Source organism: Amia ocellicauda, chromosome 12 (genome assembly GCF_036373705.1).
Source record: "Amia ocellicauda isolate fAmiCal2 chromosome 12, fAmiCal2.hap1, whole genome shotgun sequence".
NCBI classification, from domain to species: Eukaryota; Metazoa; Chordata; class Actinopteri; order Amiiformes; family Amiidae; genus Amia; species Amia ocellicauda.
The window spans coordinates 31,960,780-31,977,104 of record NC_089861.1 but is presented as its reverse complement, the minus strand read 5'-3'; the positions used below and the strand labels follow the sequence as shown (position 1 = coordinate 31,977,104).

Below are 16,325 nucleotides of genomic sequence, written 5' to 3'. Positions count from 1 at the left end.
AGAATACCAAAAGTTTGAAATATATATATACACTCACCTAAAGGATTATTAGGAACACCTGTTCAATTTCTCATGAATGCAATTATCTAACCAACCAATCACATGGCAGTTGCTTCAATGCATTTAGGGGTGTGGTCCTGGTCAAGACAATCTCCTGAACTCCAAACTGAATGTCTGAATGGGAAAGAAAGGTGATTTAAGCAATTTTGAGCGTGGCATGGTTGTTGGTGCCAGACGGGCTGGTCTGAGTATTTCACAATCTGCTCAGTTACTGGGATTTTCACGCTCAACCATTTCTAGGGTTTACAAAGAATGGTGTGAAAAGGGAAAAACATCCAGTATGCGGCAGTCCTGTGGGCGAAAATGCCTTGTTGATGCTAGAGGTCAGAGGAGAATGGGCCGACTGATTCAAGCTGATAGAAGAGCAACTTTGACTGAAATAACCACTCGTTACAACCGAGGTATGCAGCAAAGCATTTGTGAAGCCACAACACGTACAACCTTGAGGCGGATGGGCTACAACAGCAGAAGACCCCACCGGGTACCACTCATCTCCACTACAAATAGGAAGAAGAGGCTACAATTTGCACAAGCTCACCAAAATTGGACAGTTAGGACTGGAAAAATGTTGCCTGGTCTGATGAGTCTCGATTTCTTTTGAGACATTCAGATGGTAGAGTCAGAATTTGGCATAAACAGAATGAGAACATGGATCCATCATGCCTTGTTACCACTGTGCAGGCTGGTGGTGGTGGTGTAATGGTGTGGGGGATGTTTTCTTGGCACACTTTTGGCCCCTTTAAATGCCACGGCCTACCTGAGCATTGTTTCTGACCATGTCCATCCCTTTATGACCACCATGTACCCATCCTCTGATGGCTACTTCCAGCAGGATAATGCACCATGTCACAAAGGTCGAATCATTTCAAATTGGTTTCTGCACAAATCTCCATCAACTGCAAGATGCTATCCTATCAATATGGGTCAACATTTCTAAAGAATGCTTTCAGCACCTTGTTGAATCAATGCCACGTAGAATTAAGGCAGTTCTGAAGGCGAACGGGGGTCAAACACAGTATTAGTATGGTGTTCCTAATAATCCTTTAGGTGAGTGTATATATATATATCTATATCTATATATATATATATATATATATATATATATATATATATATATATATATATATATATATATAATGTTTTATTTATCAATAGACACTAAAGACATGTACACCACTTTTCTTAGAGAGACACAGTGAAGCACTATTTGTGAGTACTCATGTATAAAATAATATATAATATATGTATATATAATATCATTTGTTTGTGCTCAAATGTATAGAATTAATAAAACACACACACACACACACACAGAATGGTGACTTTTATTGTGACAAGCAAGCATTTTACAACATGGAACATAGTCAGAAGTAGAAAAAGATACTCCAAAAAATGTTGTACAGATACTTTGGAGAGAAAGAAACACTGACCTTTAAGGAGTAATGTCATTCCATAACATTTGCAGCATATTCCATATATATTATATTAAGTCTTTCACTGTTGGCTTCTTTTTCAAAGTTATACTTGATTTTGGCAACAAAGTACATCAGGTATCTATTGTAAATAAAGTGAGAAACACTTAAGTTTATATTCCTTTGAAAATACCTTATTTTTCAAACCTACAAATACATGGTGACAACTGCAAGCATGAAACACATACAAAACACAGAAATAGGGACCACATTGCAAGGATATAATAAGCACAAATGGTATTTTACTGCAAATTTTAAATTTTGTAAAATTATTTATACAACTTCTAGGAGTTACCTGCAAATTACATTGTGAAAATGCAATCAGTCTTCAGGAAACACATACAGCAGACAGTAATAAGCACAACGTCATATTTATATGACCCAAAACTGCATTCAGCAAAACCCTGAAACTCTGAAAAATCACTACAAACTCTATGTTTTGTAAAATGGCTTATTTCACAGACACAGAACCAAACAGGCTCACCCTCAACATAGTCCAACACTTACACAAAGTATGATGTAAACTTAAAGGTTTACCAGTAGTACAGGGGTATTATTAATCTATTCATGCAACTTTTAGACACTTGTGTAATACAGAGCTAACAACGGCATTGAGAGCGGGTAGCAGGGCTTAGACAATGCTGTGCGCTGGGGTTTAAAATGACTGTAGGCCAGGGCTTCAAAACCTTACCCCATTTTAACATGGTCAAATTAGCCTCCAACCCCTAAAATACTAAGACATGTTTTTTGTATCATATGTATCATGTTGTATTACTATGTACATTAATGTGGTTTATACTTTTGATTTAATTTGACATAATTTTATCATATTTTTAATTACAAATTCATATTTATATATCAAATACTGTATAATAATAGTAATAATAATGCAAAAACATATTAAGCAATCATATTTTTACTTAATTTAATAATAATAATAATAATAATAATAATAATAATAATAATAATTTAAAAACATATTAAACAAAACTCACCCTGACTTTGCCACAACCGCAGGATGGGGAACCTCTGCTGTAGACCCTCATCCACTCTGTCAACAGTTTGTAGGTGACTTGTAACACAAGGGCAGAAACATGAAAACTCAGTCTTGGTGGGGTGTTTCTGTCCAGTGGTCTGATCTGATACAACTTTCTACTACATTTCATACTCTATTAAAATAGAACAAATTAGTAGTTAATTAAAAAAGTGTTAAATCTGCTACTCTTATGAGTGTCTCTACAGCCCCTCATTGCTCCCTTGCATTACAGAGCATGACACGTGCTCTTCACATTGAAATTCACATTCATGTTGATGTAGGACTCGTCAACACAAAAATGTACAAAAATACATGAAATACGTAAACAATACAAACATTAAGAACAGAAACCACTTTCAATCTGACATTTCACAGTATAGAAATTAAATAAGTTTGAATTACCTCATGGCTTTCCTCAGGCTCGGAGCCAGGCCCGGTCTTGCCATCAGCGTCAGAAGCTGAGCGCTCTGTGTAAGATTCAGAGTATAGTTCAGCTGTGAGCGGCGGAGAGGGGAAAGGGAGATGCAGAGCAGGCAGAGTGTCTGTGAGACGGGTCTCTGTCCTGCTTGTCCTGCAGAGCCTCTCTTATCTGAAATGGCACTGGACACACCCAAAGCAGCAACGCCCCCAGACAGCAGGTCCATAAGAGAGGACACTGTCAAATTTAACATTCAATAAAAGTACACTGTTTTGACCATTAATTTTAGAAACCCACAATACTGTTTTTTCCATTAGTACGGTAGCCTAAATATACAACATATCTTAAAGTACAAGTCATCTGAAAGCTGTGTACGGTCTCAATGCATTTGATGCTGAGGATTATGTAACTGATTAACTGAAAATGGTCAAAACAGGGCGAGACCGGGCCTGGCTCCGAGCCTGAGGAAAGCCATGAGGTAATTCAAACTTATTTAATTTCTATACTGTGAAATGTCAGATTGAAAGTGGTTTCTGTTCTTAATGTTTGTATTGTTTACGTATTTCATGTATTTTTGTACATTTTTGTGTTGACGAGTTCTACATCAACATGAATGTGAATTTCAATGTGAAGAGCACGTGTCATGCTCTGTAATGCAAGGGAGCAATGAGGGGCTGTAGAGACACTCATAAGAGTAGCAGATTTAACACTTTTTTAATTAACTACTAATTTGTTCTATTTTAATAGAGTATGAAATGTAGTAGAAAGTTGTATCAGATCAGACCACTGGACAGAAACACCCCACCAAGACTGAGTTTTCATGTTTCTGCCCTTGTGTTACAAGTCACCTACAAACTGTTGACAGAGTGGATGAGGGTCTACAGCAGAGGTTCCCCATCCTGCGGTTGTGGCAAAGTCAGGGTGAGTTTTGTTTAATATGTTTTTAAATTATTATTATTATTATTATTATTATTATTATTATTATTATTAAATTAAGTAAAAATATGATTGCTTAATATGTTTTTGCATTATTATTACTATTATTATACAGTATTTGATATATATATATATATACACTCACCTAAAGGATTATTAGGAACACCATACTAATACTGTGTTTGACCCCCTTTCGCCTTCAGAACTGCCTTAATTCTACGTGGCATTGATTCAACAAGGTGCTGAAAGCATTCTTTAGAAATGTTGGCCCATATTGATAGGATAGCATCTTGCAGTTGATGGAGATTTGTGGGATGCACATCCAGGGCACGAAGCTCCCGTTCCACCACATCCCAAAGATGCTCTATTGGGTTGAGATCTGGTGACTGTGGGGGCCAGTTTAGTACAGTGAACTCATTGTCATGTTCAAGAAACCAATTTGAAATGATTCGACCTTTGTGACATGGTGCATTATCCTGCTGGAAGTAGCCATCAGAGGATGGGTACATGGTGGTCATAAAGGGATGGACATGGTCAGAAACAATACTCAGGTAGGCCGTGGCATTTAAACGATGCCCAATTGGCACTAAGGGGCCTAAAGTGTGCCAAGAAAACATCCCCCACACCATTACAGCCTGCACAGTGGTAACAAGGCATGATGGATCCATGTTCTCATTCTGTTTACGCCAAATTCTAACTCTACCATCTGAATGTCTCAACAGAAATCGAGACTCATCAGACCAGGCAACATTTTTCCAGTCTTCAACTGTCCAATTTTGGTGAGCTTGTGCAAATTGTAGCCTCTTTTTCCTATTTGTAGTGGAGATGAGTGGTACCCGGTGGGGTCTTCTGCTGTTGTAGCCCATCCGCCTCAAGGTTGTACGTGTTGTGGCTTCACAAATGCTTTGCTGCATACCTCGGTTGTAACGAGTGGTTATTTCAGTCAAAGTTGCTCTTCTATCAGCTTGAATCAGTCGGCCCATTCTCCTCTGACCTCTAGCATCAACAAGGCATTTTCGCCCACAGGACTGCCGCATACTGGATGTTTTTCCCTTTTCACACCATTCTTTGTAAACCCTAGAAATGGTTGAGCGTGAAAATCCCAGTAACTGAGCAGATTGTGAAATACTCAGACCGGCCTGTCTGGCACCAACAACCATGCCACGCTCAAAATTGCTTAAATCACCTTTCTTTCCCATTCAGACATTCAGTTTGGAGTTCAGGAGATTGTCTTGACCAGGACCACACCCCTAAATGCATTGAAGCAACTGCCATGTGATTGGTTGGTTAGATAATTGCATTAATGAGAAATTGAACAGGTGTTCCTAATAATCCTTTAGGTGAGTGTATATACATATATTATATATTATTTTATACATATGAGTACTCACAAACAGTGCTTCACTGTGTCTCTCTAAGAAAAGTGGTGTACATGTCTTTAGTGTCTATTGATAAATAAAACATTATATATATATATATATATATATATATATATATATATATATAATGAAATTAAATGCAATATATTCTTAAATATGATACATGTTAAGGCTACGTTTGAGCATTCACTAATGTAACAAATATAAAACAATATAACCTTAAATATATATAAAACGTTTATTTTTCTTATTTTTTTATTTACTAAAACAGTATAATCAAACATTATAATCTAAAATAAAATATATATGTGTATTTACAACTTTTATTTTTCTCAAATGTATACAATATAACCTAATATATATATACAACTTTTATTTTTCTTATTTTTTAATTTACTAAAACGAATCATTAAACATTATAACCTAAAATAAAATATATAAAAAATATTTTCTTATTCTCTTTTTATTTACTAAAACAGTATCATAAAACAATATAAATAAAATAAAATATATAAATATATTTCAAACTTTTCGTATTCTCTTTTTATTTACTAAAACAGTATCATAAAACAATATAACCTAAAATAATATGTATATATGTATTTAAAACTTTTATTTTCTCATTCTCTATATAACCTTAAATATATGATTTTTCTTATTTTTTAATTTACAAAAACGAACCTCTTTTTATTTACTAAAACAGTATCATAAAACAATACAACCTTATATATATAAAACTTTATTTTTCTTATTTTTTAATTTACTAAAACAGTATCATAAAACAATATAAACTAAATATTAGGGGGAGGTTAATATAGACACTTTGACTGGACACGACAGTACATTTACACTTCACAGAGAGAGAAATATGTACACACACACAAAGTACTCATGCAGTGTTGTGCATCATTATGTGCTGTGTTTCTGCTGTTGCTATGCACTGTTGTGTGTGGTGTTCTTGCTGCAGTGTACTGTGTTCCTACTGTTGTGTATTGTGCGCTCGCTGTTGGGTGCTGCTGCTTGTCGTTGTGTGCCGTGCTGTGCCCTCGCTGTTGTGCTGTGTCCCTGTGGGCTGCGGTGGCAATTGTTGTGCACTGTTGGCACTGTGGTGGCATCTCACCGGGGGTCACCATAGTAGCCTGGACTGCAGTGCTCACACTGTGTGCCCTTCGTCCAGTCTGACTCAGAGAGAGAGGGGGAGGGTGGGGGTTAATATGACTGACTGACACACTGACTGATATGATACTGATAAGACTGTATGTCTGTCTTACCTTGGCACTGGTCGCAGTCCCCAGGGCTCGACAGACAGGCACAAAGAAGCAGCAGCAGCAGCAGCAAGAGCGGGACCCCAGGGGGGGAAGATGGCAAGGGGGGAGGACGGGTGGGTGGCATTTCTCCAGGGAGGGCAGGGGGGGTTGTGTCTCTCTCCTGCTGGCTCACACTCACAGTACACTGAGAACCTGAGAGAGGGAGAGGGAGTGAAGGGGGATGGGGGTTGTGGAGGCAGAGGAAGGAGACATTACAGCATATTAACACTGACTGGACATTACAGGACAGTAACACTGAGTGACTGGACACTACAGTACAGTAACACTGACTGACTGACTGGACACAGTAACACTGACTGACTGGACACCACAGGACAGTAACACTGACTGACTGACTGGACACTACAGTACAGTAACACTGACTGACGACACTACAGGACAGTAACACTGACTGACTGACTGGACATTACAGTACAGTATCACTGACTGACTGGACACTACAGTACAATAACACTGACTGACTGGACACTACAGTATCACTGACTGACTGGACACTACAGGACAGTAACACTGACTGACTGGACACTGCAGTACAGTAACACTGACTGACTGACTGGACACTACAGTACAGTAACACTGACTGACTGGACACTGCAGTACAGTAACACTGACTGACTGACTGGACACTACAGTACAGTAACACTGACTGACTGGACACTACAGTACAGTAACACTGACTGACGACACTACAGGACAGTAACACTGACTGACTGATTGGACACTACAGTACAGTATCTCTGACTGACTGGACACTACAGTACAGTAACACTGACTGACTGGACACTACAGTACAGTAACACTGACTGACTGACTGACTGGACACTACAGTACAGTAACACTGACTGACTGGACACTGCAGTACAGTAACACTGACTGACTGACTGGACACTACAGTACAGTAACACTGACTGACTGGACACTACAGTACAGTAACACTAACTGACTGGACACTACAGTACAGTAACACTGACTGACTGACTGACTGGACACTACAGTACAGTAACACTGACTGACTGACTGGACACTACAGTACAGTAACACTGACTGACTGACTGGACACTACAGTACAGTAACACTGACTGACTGGACACTACAGTACAGTAACACTGACTGACTGACTGGACACTACAGTACAGTAACACTGACTGACTGACTGACTGGACACTACAGTACAGTAACACTGACTGACTGACTGGACACTACAGTACAGTAACACTGACTGACTGGACACTACAGTACAGTAACACTGACTGACTGACTGACTGGACACTACAGTACAGTAACACTGACTGACTGACTGGACACTACAGTACAGTAACACTAACTGACTGGACACATCAGTACAGTAACACTGACTGACTGACTGACTGGACACTACAGTACAGTAACACTGACTGACTGGACACTACAGTACAGTAACACTGACTGACTGACTGGACACTACAGTATCACTGACTGACTGGACACTACAGTACAGTAACACTAACTGACTGACTGGACACTACAGTACAGTAACACTGACTGACTGACTGGACACTACAGTACAGTAACACTGACTGTCTGACTGACCATAACAGAACATCTACTGTTCCTACTACGACTTAATATACTCACATTGATACTAATATGACACTACTACTGAGTCAAATAATAAGCACAACAATACTAATCATCATCACATGATTCTCCATTCATCCTATTCCGAAACATTTTAACATCCCAAATATAGACTCACCGGACTGACTAGCTCGTCTGGTTCCGCAGCCCACGACCACCTCCCTCCTGTTTCCAGGCTACTGCGAGCCCGGAGTTTCCCAAGAAAATGCAGGAAAGGGGCAAATCGGATATACCAAAAATTACTGTAAATAATAATGATAATAACACGTATAACGGGTCGTTATCCTGCCCCCGGCGTGTGGAAGCGTTAGGTAAACGACACGATATGGTTGTGTAGTTGTTGTGTTTGTTGTTGTTTGGGGTGCTGGGCCGGTTGCTAACAAAGCGACCCCTCTCTGATCCACAACAGCGCCGCCCCGCGCAGCCGCAGCGCCACGGCGCGGGCACATCGCGACACAGCACGGAAGACGCGTTACACTCCAGTGTGTTTTGTAAAAGGATTAGAGTAGCACAAATGTGTTGATATTGTGTGCATAATCATTTACTGAACACCAAATCACACAGTCAGGCAAATTCTTCTTAATCTTACTGTTATTATAATTCCACTCCTACATTACAAACACAGACACACATACTAACACAGACACTGATTAACACACATACAAACCCTAACACAGACACAGATAATCACACATACACACACTGACTGACACAGACACACACACACACACAAACTCAGACACTAATAAACACACATACACACACTGACTGGCTAACACATATACAAACCTGACTAACACAGACACACACATACACACACACACACTAACACAGACACTGATATACACACGTACAGTACACACTGACTGATTAAAACATACACACTCACAGGCCAGTAGTAGTGGCAGAGGTATAAGCGGCTCCGCACATTTTTTGTCCTCTACAAAACACCCCTAACTAAAGCAGTTAATGTGCTACACACACGAAACTTAGTATAGTGCTGTGCTTGTGCTTTTTTACAGACATGACCGTTAGTTCATTTATGATAAATCAAATACACAAACCATTGACAACAATGATGGAAAGTGGGCATATCGTTTGTGGACAGCACAATACAGTAAGGTATATTACAGTACAATGCAATACAGTGTATTACACTCTTTAAATGAAAGTTAGGGTTCTTTACCTCATATCAAATAACCATTTGCAAAAAAGATTCTATATGGAACTTTAATAAGAAATACACTTTTTTGTTGATAAGTTTTCAGAGTAGGTGCAGTATATACAGCTCTGGAACCACTGCGCATTTTTCTTATATCAGCATCTCTACATGTATGGCAGCCATTCCATTCCATTCATATTTTTAGTTGGAATTTTGGAGAAATTTTGTCAGTAGTTTATAGAATAAAACATAAATGTAAATTTTACCCAAAACACAATAGTAAAACCAGAGAAAGTTTGATAATTTTGCAGTGGTCTCTTAATTGTTTCCAGTGCTGTATATGTGTTACAGCAAGGCAAAAACAATTTACTAATAATTGTAAGATTATTGTAATAGGTCTATGTAACTAGTACTAAACTAGTAATACTCCCTGTTCTAGCAGAGAGAGAGAGAGAGAGAGAGAGAGAGAGAGAGAGAGAGAGAGAGAGAGAGAGAGAGAGAGACTTGCCTTTGAGATTGGTGCAGTCGATAGGCAGACCACAATGTTTTACTCCCAACATGTGGACTGGTCAGCAGCGAGAGTCTACCCCTTTGGGTCCCAGGGATTTGTGCAAGCTTTCCATTTCAAATTCCAGTGGGGAAAAGTCAGTTGTAAAATGAATTGGACTGGGAGTTTTCAAGAAGGTATTAAGAAGGTGAATAGCTAAAGTATGAAAATCTTATATTAGCCATATATCTAGCTGGAGTCCAAGTCTACACTAAAGGGAGTGCAGTGAACTATAGCACAAAACAATTACAGTTGTCACCTGTAATCCTGTGTCCATCGCACTTCCAAGTTCACCTCCAGATGTTGTTCTTACAGCAGTTCACTCTGGTTCCTTCTAATCATCTGATTATTACATTCTCATTCTCAGCCCATCAAGCAATTAACGCAACTGTTCCTCATTTAACCAGCTCACTATTTATAGCCCTTTGTTTCCAAAAACCATCGCAAAGTATTGTTTTGCCTCTCTTGCAACCTGAATTCCTGTGTGTTGACTCAAGCCTGATCTCCAATCTTTGTTTTTGGATTGTCTATCAAGTTCGGTTGATCGACTGACCTACTGCTCTTATACCTGACTATGCTTTTCGCCTTGTCCTTCCTGCACTGTTAATTGGATTTCCACTCCTTCATGGGGATACACTTTGGTCCTCTGGATTCTGCCACTGGATCCTTGCCTCTGTTTCCCCTTCTGGGGATTGGGACCTGACAACAGTGTTGTGTTGTATTGTACTGTGCTGTATTGTGGTATTGCATTGTACTACATTGTACTGTGTAGTAATGTATTCTGTTTTATTGCATTGCATTACAATGTATTGTATTGTACCATGTTGTATTGTATTGAACTGTTTTGCTACACATTCCATTTCATTGAATTATATTTATTTGTGACAGAATTTATGTGAAAATAATATAAGGTTATATGCCTGATATATTGAACTTCTGCTGAGTTAAAGACAGGAAACCGATAATACTAAATTTCTCTCATTGCTCCTTACACACTCAGTCTTGGTCAGTAGCAGGCAGCCAGGTGTGTCCTCTCCCACTCTTCTCCCTCTACTCCTTCTTCTCTGCTTCTGTCTGGGCTCAGCTGCAGATTTTGTAAAGGTCTCAATCAATCTCATCCAGACACCTCCATACCACAAGCTCAGCACCCAGGAATATCCTAGGCAACTACAGCTCTCAAGCTAGCTGGTTTTGCTGAGTTTGTGAAATACCTCAGGAAACGGGCCTCTTCCTGCTGAGGCTCAGGGTCATACACTGAACACAAACAAAGCAATTACCAGCTGTATATGGGCCTATAGCAGAAATGCTGACACAGAGAATTGCTTGGAGACATATTATGTTGTATTACATTATATTGTATTGTGTATCTGAATACTGGGGACTTCCTGCCATCTGAGTCAGAGAGAAAAAGAAAGAGAGAAATGAAACACAGAGATTAGCAGAAGGATAGGAGACAGAAATAAGATTCTAATAAGAGTGAAACAGAAAGAGGGAGGCTGGGATAAAGAGGGCATATGAGAGAGAGAGAGAAAGTGAGTTAGATTGAGCGAGGTGGAGAGAGAGAGAGAAAGGTCAAATCAAGAATGAGAGAGAGATAGAGGGTGAGATGGAGGAGAGGGAGAGGATATGGTTTTCTATGCATCTGAGCTGTGCAAATCTGTTTAAAGCCACAGTGTGTTATGGTCAGCTGCAACAAAACAAGAATTCCATCTATCCATCCATTTTCGAAATCACTTATCCTGGCGAGGGTCGCAGGGAAGCCGGAGCCGATCCCAGCCGGCATAGTCCGCAAGGCAGGAATACACCCAGGACGGGATGCCAGTCCATCGCTGGGCAACACACACACACACAGACACACACAGGGCAATTTAGAGAGACCAATCAACCTAAACCGCATGTCTTTGGACAGTGGGAAGAAACAAAACAAGAATTGACAATCCAAAATGGAACAATTTTGAAAGCTTATTTTGAAAACCTTTATAAAGGTATTCAACAAAATGATCTAACAGATGAAGAAATTGAAACTAGGGAAAAACTGAAATTATTTTTGAACAATCAATTCAAGATAACCAAAACACAACTGATACTCCAACCACCTTACAGGAATTTACAGGAAGAAGCTCCAGGCACTTAAACCTAGAATACCCTGCGGCCCTCACAGCTAGTGATGTTACACTCGAAGCAGGTTTCAAGAAGCAGTATCGACCCTTATGTAGCACAATGTATTGATACATTGGTTCCGAGCCCCACGACACCTTGCCATAAACCACGTGATCACTGCAAACAAAGCTGCGTTACGTCAAACAAGCGGCTGACTGTGTCGAATTGGTTTGGAATACGTGTTGGTGTATTAAACTCCCATAATGCATTGAAGAGGTCTGAACCAGCTCAAATCTGACAGTTATAGAGAGGAGACAGATTTGCAGATGCTATAGATTTTTTGAGAGAGAGACAGAGATAGATTTAGTGAAAGGTAAAGATACATAGATTTGGCAATAGCTAGATAGATAAATATTGAGGAGTCAGCCCCAGCAGTGTAGAAACTATTTTTTAAAATAAAAATCTTTAAATTACACCAATTGTCCAGTTGCATAATCATGTCCCTCCAACACAATCACTGTTCTTGTTTATACACGCACATACGTCTCTCTCCACAAAATATAGTCTTCTGTTATAACCATCACTTTTGCACAAGCTAATCTACAAACAAAATGTAGGATATACTCTATATCAGCATCAATTGGATCAGAACACAGCCACATCCCTAGATATATGAATAGGAAATACATGTAACTGCTGACTATATCTAGGCTATGTGAAATGTAGACTACACTTACAGTTAATTGCATTTAATTGACGTTGCTACTTAATTAACATACGGTATTCATCATGTAAATATGACTGCCTTCTATACAGTTAAAATACACCTACCATTAAAATTATAGATTGATCATTTCTTTGTCATTGGGCAAACGTACAAAATCAGCAGGGGATCAAATACTTTTTTCCCTCACTGTAAATTCAACATCAAGTCTTGAATCTAAACTATTACATAATGTTACTTATAACTTGGTGACAAAGCAAGATTTATGACTGCATACTTATGGTCATGTACACATCGACACATTATTTTCACATAACCTTTATTGAACTACAGATCACAGATGATGATGGGTTAATTTGTATATTGCCTCACTGATGTCTCGAGGACTGCTGCCTTTCGAATAACTTGATACAGTCGCAATGACCAGCAGATGTCACTATGTAGAGCATGTATCGAGTGCTTTGAAGCAGTGAACCTTTTCAGTACAATAGCTTCAAATGGTTCAATGCTTCGGAAAGCTTCATTCCCCCGTCACTACTCACAGCATCATTACTCAGACGCTCAAACAGCAGTGCTAAATTACAAAAGGCAATGCTTAAATTGATCAACATGGAACTTACACCGATCAGCCATAACATGACCACCTGCCTAATATTGTGTAGGTCCCCCTTTTGCCACCAAAACAGCCCTGACCCATCGTGGCATTGACTCCACTAGACCTCTGAAGATGTGCTGTGGTATCTGGCACCAAGATGTTAGCAGCAGATCCTTTAAGTCCTGTAAGTTGTGAGGTGGGGCCTCCATGGATCGGACTTGTTTGGCCAGCACATCCCACAGATGCTTGATTGGATTGAGATCTAGGGAATTTGGAGGGCAAGTCAACACCTTGAACTCGTGATTCATCAGACCAGGCCACCTTCTTCCATTGCTCCGTGGTCCAGTTCTGATGCTCACGTGCCCATTGTAGGAGCTTTCGGCAGTGGACAGGGGTCAGCATGGGCACCCTGACTGGTCTGCGGCTACGCAGCCCCATACGCAACAAACTGCGATGCACTGTGTGTTCTGACACCTTTCTATCAGAACCAGCATTAACTTTTTCAGCAATTTGAGCTACAGTAGCGCATCTGTTGGATCGGACCACACGGGCAAGCCTTCGCTCCCCACATGCATCAATGAGCCTTGGCCGCCCATGACCCTGTTGCCGGTTGTTTCCTTGGCCCACTTTTGATAGGTACTGACCACTGCAAACCGGGAACACCCCACAAGAGCTGCAGTTTTGGAGATGCTCTGACCCAGTCGTCTAGCCATCACAATTTGGCCCTTGTCAAGTCGCTCAGATCCTTACGCTTGCCCATTTTTCCTGCTTCGAACATATCAACTTTGAGGACAAAATGTTCACTTGCTGCCTAATATATCCCACACATTGACAGGTGCCATAATAACGAGATTATCAGTGTTATTTACTTCACCTGTCAGTGGTCATAATGTTATGGCTGATCGGTGTATATCCCCAATTTAAGTGGATACACATTTTACCCCAACAACTACCTGTGTCAGTAGTAACCTGTGGAAGGTGTTCTGGTGTATTCTCAACTCCTGGATACTTACCTTCCTTTGCCGAGTACAGTGGTCAGAGTCAGAGTCAGATTTGCTTTCATAAGAACATAAGAACATAAGAAAGTTTACAAACGAGGGGAGGCCATTCGACCTATCGTGCTTGTTTGGTGTCCATTAATATCTAAGTGATCCAAGGATCCTATCCAGTCGATTTTTAAATGTTCCCAAACTTTCAGCTTCTACCACATCGCTGGGGAGTTTGTTCCAGATTGTGACTACTCTCTGTGTGAAGAAGTGTCTTCTGTTTTCCGTTTTGAATGACTTGAAGTCCAATTTCCATTTGTGTCCCCGGGTGCTGGAATAAGTCTGGTTGCTCTGCTCTGAACTGCCTCTAGAGCAGCGATATCTTTCTTGAAGTGTGGTGCCCAGAACTGCACACAGTATTCCAGATGAGGTCTAACTAGCGCATTGTACAGTCATTACTTCCCTTGTTTAAAATTCTACACTTTTGACAATATACCCTAACATTCTGTTTGAATTTTTTATTGCTTCCCCACATTGTTTGGATGGAGAAAGTGAGGAGTCCACATAGACTCCTAGGTCTTTCTCATGCATTACTGCATCTAAATCTGTACCTCCCATAGTGTAATTATAGTGGACATTTTTGTTACCTGTATGTATTACCTTGCTCTTGTCCACATTGAATTTCATCTGCCAGGTGTTGGCCCACATCTGAAGATTATCCAAGTCCCTCTGAATAGACTGTGCTGCCAAGATTGTATCTGCTGAGCCACCTATTTTAGTATCATCTGCAAATTTGACAAGTTTGCTAACTATCCCAGAGTCCAGATCATTAATATAGATTAGAAAAAGCAAAGGCCCTAGTACTGATCCCTGTGGAACTCCACTAACAGCCTCACTCCAGTTAGAAGCAACTGGAATAAAGCTACAGGAATAAATGCTCAGAAATGCTACAAGAGAATGCAAGGCTTCGCAGGAAACAAAGGGAGACATAGGGGTAGATGAAGCAAGGAAATAAAGAACAGATTTGCTAATGGATTGGGGAACAAGGGGCAATAATTCAATAATGAGGTGAAGAGGAATGAAAAGACAGGGGAAAGATAACAACACTGGGGAAAACTGAGACCTCTGGTGGTATAGGGGGTAAAGTCTATGACGCTATAAAATCAATGTACACTGACAACAAATGTGCAGTAAAAATTGACAATAAAAGAACAGATTTACTTCAATCTAGGCAACACTAACTTAGAACACACCCCAAACTACACTTACCTGGGCCTGATTATCAGTGCGTCAGGGGTCTTGAACCTGGCAGTAAATGCACTCAAGGAAAAAGTTAGAAGAGCTTTCTATGTGACAAAAAGAAGATTCAATAAAATTAATATTTCAGTGAAATTATGGCTCAAACTAATTGACAGTGTCATGCAGCCCATTGCACTGTATGGTAGTGAGGTATGGGGTCCACCCAGTCAACAAGACTACACTAAGTGGGACATACACCCCATCGAAACCCTGCACATTGAACTCACCAAATCATGCATAATTAGAATTAGGCTGTTATCAATATCAAGAAAAGAGCACTCAAATTTTGGATGCACCTCGGCACTGAAAGGAGTCTCCTGAGTCAGGATTGAACCCCACTAATACTGCCAACACGGAACAGCTTCAGGTCAGTATTGCTTACCTGTCCCCAATCAGAGTCAACCAAACCAGGGATGTACTACGTCCCTATCGCCTATCGTTTGCAATCCGGAAGTTGGACTGCACTTTGCTAGCACCCCCCTGGACTGCACTTCTCCAGCACCCCCGGACTGAACTGGCCCTTCGTTTGTTTCAACCACTGCTCCCTCGCAAGGCCGTGAACCAAACTCCTGTCTGGAACACTGGGACAACATAACTATATCGAAAACATAAACTGCATTGCTATTGGGCCCTACATAGAGAATACAAAGATATGAAGCAGAGACT

At 40.2% G+C, this 16,325-nt stretch overlaps 1 long non-coding RNA gene across 2 annotated transcripts; it reads right to left on the bottom strand.

The window, feature by feature from the left end:
- Window positions 1-1,389: 1,389 nt before the first annotated feature.
- On the bottom strand, window positions 1,390-8,647 carry LOC136764940 (uncharacterized). Of its 2 annotated transcripts, XR_010821278.1 has the most exons (5): window positions 8,365-8,647; window positions 6,573-6,761; window positions 2,971-3,035; window positions 2,528-2,604; window positions 1,390-1,614 (listed from the first exon to the last, which is right to left on the bottom strand). It is a non-coding gene; the product is annotated as an uncharacterized LOC136764940 (long non-coding RNA). The 2 variants fall into 2 exon arrangements; XR_010821277.1 differs by lacking the exons at window positions 6,573-6,761; window positions 8,365-8,647 and having other exon boundaries at window positions 2,971-3,416.
- Window positions 8,648-16,325: the final 7,678 nt, after the last annotated feature.